This window comes from Lipotes vexillifer, unplaced genomic scaffold (assembly GCF_000442215.2).
Source record: "Lipotes vexillifer unplaced genomic scaffold, Lipotes_vexillifer_v1.1 scaffold479, whole genome shotgun sequence".
NCBI classification, from domain to species: domain Eukaryota; kingdom Metazoa; phylum Chordata; class Mammalia; order Artiodactyla; family Lipotidae; genus Lipotes; species Lipotes vexillifer.
Genome location: NW_006796443.1, coordinates 2,552,773 through 2,558,863, shown reverse-complemented (window position 1 = coordinate 2,558,863; position 6,091 = coordinate 2,552,773). Strand labels below are relative to the sequence as shown.

Sequence of the window (6,091 nt, the reverse complement as noted above, 5' to 3'; positions counted from 1 at the left end):
AAGACAGAATGGCGGAATTCACTGCTGCAGAAGAGAATAAAGAAAAAAGAATGAAAAGACATGAAGACAGCATAAGAGACCTCTGGAACAACATTAAACACACATACATTCGCATTATAAGAGTCCCAGAAGGAGAAGAGAGACAGAAAAGACCCGAGAAAATATCTGAAGAGATTACAGTCAGAAACCTCCCTAACTTGGGGAAGGAAATAGCCACCCAAGTTCAGGAAGCACAGAGTCCCAGGCGGGATAAACCCAAGGAGAAACATGCCGAGAAACACGGTAATCAAACTGACAAAAATTAAAGACAAAGAAAAATTATTAAAAGCAACAAGGGAGGGCTCCCCTGGTGGCAAAGTAGTTAAGAAACTGCCTGCCAATGCAGAGGACACAGTTTCGAGGCTTGGTCTGGGAAGATCCCACATGCAGCGGAGCAACTAAGCCTGTGCGCCACAACTACTGAGCCCACGGACCACAACGATTTTAGCCTGCATGCCTAGAGTCTGTCCTCTGCAACAAGAGAAGCCAGCGCAATAAGAAGCCTGCAAACCGCAATGAACAGTATCACCTGGTCACCGCAACTAGAGAAAGCCCACATGCAGCAATGAAGACCCAATGCAGCCAAAAATTAATTAATTAATTGATTAATTAATTGATTTTTGTTTTTAAAGTAACAGAGGAAAGACAGATAACATATGAGGAAATTCCCAAAATATTAACAGCTGATTTCTCAAAAGAAACTCTACAAGCCAAAAGGCAGTGGCACATTATATTTAAAGTGATGAAAGGGAAGAAACTACAACCAAGATTAATCTATCCAGCAAAGATCTCATTCACATTCGACGGAGAAATCAAAAGCTTTACAGACAAGCAAAAGCTAAGAGAATTCAGCATGACCAAAGCAGCTCTACAACAAATGCTAAAGGAACTTTTCTAAGTGGGAAACACAAGAGAAGAAAAGGACCTACAAAAACAAACCCCAAACAACTAAGAAAATGGTAACAGGAACACACTTATCACACTTACCTTAAGTGTGAATGGATTAAATGCTCCAACCAAAAGACACAGGCTCACTGAATGGATACAAAAACAACACCCACATATATGCTGTCTACAAGAGACCCCACTTCAGACCCAGGGACACATACAGACTGAAAGTTAGGGGATGGAAAAAGATATTCCATGCAAATGGAAATCAAAAGAAAGCTGGAGTAGCAATACTCATATCAGATAAAATAGACTTAAAAAAAAAGAATGTAACAAGAGACAAGGAAGGACACTACATAATGATCAAGGGATCGATTCAAGAAGAAGATATAACAATTATAAATATATATGCACCCAACATAGGAGCACCTCAATACATAAGGCAAATGCTAACAGCTATAAATGAGGAAATCGACAGTAACACAACAACAGTAGGGGACTTTAACACCTCACTTACACCAATGGACAGATCATCCAGAAAGAAAATTAATAAGGAAACAGAAGCTTTAAATCACACAATAGACCAGATAGATTTAATTGATATTTATAGGACATTCCATCCAAACACAGCAGATTATACTTTCTTCTCAAGTGCACATGGAACATTCTCAAAGATAGGTCACATCTTGGGTCATAAATCAAGCCTCAGCAAATTTAACAAAATTGAAATCATATCAAGCAACTTTTATGACCACAACATTATAAGATTAGAAATCAATTACAGGGGAAAAAACACAAACACATGGAGGCTGAACAATACGTTACTAAATAACCAAGAGATCACTGAAGAAATCTAAGAGGAAATTTAAAAATACCTAGAGACAAATGACAATGAAAACACGACGATCCAAAACCTATGGGATGCAGCAAAAGCAGTTCTAAGGGGGAAGTTTACAGCAATACGATCCCTCTTCAAGAAACAATAAAAATCTCAAATAAACAATCTAATCTTACACCTAAAGGAACTAGAGAAAGAAGAACAAACAAACCCCAATGTTAGTATAAAGAAAGAAGTCATAAAGATCAGAGCAGAAATAAATGAAATACAAACAAAGAAAACAATAGCAAAGATCAATAAAACTAAAAGCTGGTTCTTTGAAAATATAAACAAAATTGATAATCCGTTAACCAGACTCATCAAGAAAAAGCGGGAGAGGACTCAAATGAATAAAATTTGAAATGAAAAAGGAGAAGTTACAACAGAGCACCACAGAAATACAAACCATCATAAGAGACTACTACAAGCAAATATATGCCAATAAAATGGACAACCACTATTATTCAACACGGTTTTGGAAGTTCTAGCCATGAAAGGAAGACAAATTGGAAAAGAAGAAGTAAAATGTCACTGTTTGAAGATGACATGATACTATACATAATCCTGAAGATGTCAACAGAAAACTACCAGAACCAATCAATGAATTTGGTAAAGTTGCAGGATACAAAATTAATGAACAGAAATCTCTTGCATTCATATACACTAACAACGAAAGAACAGAAAGAGAAATTAAGGAAACAATCCCATTCACCATTGCAACAAAAAGAATAAAATACCTAGGAATAAACCTACCTAAGGAGACAAAAGACCTGTACTCAGAAAACTGTAAGACACTGATGAAAGAAATCAAAGATGACACAAACAGATGGAGAGATATACCATGTTCTTGGATTGGAAGAATCAATATTGTGAAGATGACTATACTACCCAAAGCAATCTACAGATTCAACACAATCCCTATCAAATTACCAATGGCATTTTTCACAGAACTAGAACAAAAAGTTTTGTGTAGACACAAAAGATCCCAAATAGCCAGAGCAATCTTGAGGAAAAAAATGGAGCTGGAGGAATCAGGCCCCCTGACTTCTGACTACACTACAAAGCTACAGTAATCAAGACAATATGGTACTGGCACAAAAACAGAAATTTAGACCAATGGAACAGGATAGGAAGCCCAGAGATAAACCCACGCACCTATGGTCAACTAACCTATGACAAAGGAGGCAAGGATATTCAATGGAGAAAAGACAGTCTCTTCAATAGTGGTGCTGGGAAAACTGGACAGCTACACGGAAAAGAATGAAATTAGAACACTCCCTAACACCATACACAAAAATAAACTCAAACTGGATTAAAGACCTAAATGTAAGACTGGATGCTATAAAACTTTTAGAGGAAAACATGGGAAGAACACTCTTTGACATAAATCACAGCAAGATCTTTTTTGACCCACCGCCTAGAATAATGGAAATAAAAACAAAAATAAACAAATGGGACCTAATGAAACTTAAAAGCTTTTGCACAGCAAAGGAATCTATAAACACGATGAAAAGACAACCCTCAGAATGGGAGAAAATATTTGCAAACGAATCAACTGACAAAGGATTAATCTCCAAAATATAAAAACAGCTCATGCAGCTCAATATTAAAAAAACAAACAACCCAATCCAAAAATGGGCAGAAGACCTAAATAGACATTTCTCCAAAGCAGACATACAGATGGCCAAGAAGCACATGAAAAGCTGCTCAGCATCACTAATTATTAGAGAAATGCAAATCAAAACTCCAATGAGGTTATCACCTCACACTGGTTAGAACGGGAATCAGAAAATCTACAAACAACAAATGCTGGAGAGGATGTGGAGAAAAGGGAACCCTCTTGCAGTGTTGGGGGGAATGTAAATTGATATAGCCACTATGGAGAACAGTATGGAGTTTCCTTAAAAAGCTAAAAATAGAATTACCATATGACCCAGCAATCCCACTACTGGGCATATACCCTGAGAAAACCATCATTCAAAAAGACACATGCACCCCAATGTTCATTGCAGTACTATTTACAATAGCCAGGTCATGGAAGCAACCTAAATGCCCATCGACAGACAAATGGATAAAGAAGATGCAGAACACATATACAATGGAATATTACTCAGCCATAAAAAGGAACGAAATTGGGTCATTTGTAGAGATGTGGATGGACCTAGAGACTGTCATACAGAGTAAAGTAAGTTAGAAAGAGAAAAATAAATATTGTATATTAACACATATATGTGGAATCTTGAAAAATGATACAGATGAACTGGACTGCAAGGCAGAAAGAGAGACACAGATGTAGAGAACAAACATATGGACACCAAGGGGGAAAATAGGATTGGGGGGTGGGGCGGTTGGTGGTGGGATGAATTGGGAGATTGGGATTGACATATATACACTAATATGTATAAAATAGGTAACTAATAAGAACCTGCTGTATAAAAAATAAAGTTAAAAAATGAAAAAATGTAAAAAAAGAAGGAAAAGGTGACAACATTATGGGTCCTATATTGGAAAAATCATAAGAGCTTATTATGAGCAACTTTAAGCCAATTAATTTAAAAGTTTAGATGAAATGTACCCTAAGGAAAGCTCAACTTACCAAATCCAAAAATAAACTCCAAATAGTTCTATTTCTATTACAGGAATAAGCCCATAATCTAAAGCCTTCCCTCACTCAGAATCTTAAATCCAGAAGAATTCACCAGTCCCTTCCATCAAATATTTGCCAATTAAAAATTGTCACTTGCCATTTGCCTCTACAAGGATGAAGTCTCTGGCCACTGACCTTCAACACACTCTGGAAGGAGTTTAGTGTAGAGATCAGGAATGAGGCACTCTGTGCTCTGAGAAAAACTGGCAGAACAGGCCTTCAGATAAATATTTTTCAGAAGACTTTATGAACCAGAAGTGAGTTGTCACCAGACATCACGCCTGCTGGCATCTTGATCTTGGACTTTCCAGCCTCCAAAACAGTGAAAAATAAATATTTGTTGTTTAAAATACCCCATCTGGGGGCTTCCCTGGTGGCGCAGTGGTTGAGAGTCCGCCTGCCAATGCAGGGGACATGGATTCGTGTCCCGGTCCGGGAAGATCCCACATGCCACAAAGCGGCTGGGCCCATGAGCCATGGCCACTGAGCCTGCGCATCCGGAGCCTGTGCTCCGCAACGGGAGAGGCCACAACAGTGAGAGGCCTGCATACCGCAAAAATATAATAATAATAAAATAAAATAAAATACGCCATCTGGCTGCTCCCAATGGGTCTGAGCCTCGCCAGCTCCTCTCCCAGGAGACCATTGCAGTGGGCCAGCCCCTGCTTATTGGTAACCATGTGGGACCAAAAGGCCATGATCATAAATGCCAATATATCAGAGGAGATGCAACAGGACTTGGTGGAGTGTGCTACTCAGGCACTGGAGAAATATAATATAGAGAAGGACATTGCGGCCCATATCAAGAAGGAGTTTGAGAAGAAGTGTACAACTCCACCTGGCGCTGCATCTTGGGGAGGAACTTCATAGTTATGTGACACATGAAACCAAAGCCTTCACCTATTCTACCTGGGAAATGGGCCATTCTCCTGTTCAAATCTGGTTAAAAGCATGGACTGCACCACATACCCTGTGATCCATCACAAGAACTGCAGCCTAAATTGCAAATACCAGAGACTGAAACCTTCAGCCTTGCCTAAGGGAACACCTCGATCTTTATAGTGTTGTTTTGTGCAGGGCATTCTCTGTACTAGTTTGTTGTGGTTATAAAGCAATTAGCAAAACAGCTTACATTTGTATTTATTTTCTATTTCATACCTCTCTGCCTCATGTTTTTTTCTCTTCAAAATCCATTCCTTTAAAGAAATAAATCTGTTGGAGAAGTGTGCATTAATTATGATTTGTCCAAATAATCTATAATAATAATAATCTAGGGTTGAAGATGGCCTATTATTTGATCTTGGGTAGGTTGGTGGGGGCAATTCCTTGAAGTTTCTGTGGAATATAATAGACTAGCCTATTCAATACTCTTGAGTTTCATTCTTGCCCATCCTGCTACTGTTGTGCATGGAAGAATACTACTTAGAAGTGCATGTTGAGAAATGCATGGCAGAGAAGCTATTGGATTAACTCTTACTCCTACTCTGATAAATACTTTCCTTAAGTGCTCAATTTGTTAAAAGATACTGGTTTTAGGGGCTTCCCTGGTCGTGCAGTGGTTGAGAGTCCACCTGCCAATGCAGGGGACACGGGGTCGTGCCCCGGTCCGGGAAGATCCCACATGCCACAAAGCGGCTGGG

General features: G+C 38.8%; 1 pseudogene; it reads left to right on the top strand.

Annotated features, from left to right (window-relative positions):
• The first annotated feature begins 5,129 nt into the window (after positions 1-5,129).
• LOC103075801 (dynein light chain 1, cytoplasmic pseudogene) lies at positions 5,130-5,398 on the top strand (annotated as a pseudogene).
• Positions 5,399-6,091: the final 693 nt, after the last annotated feature.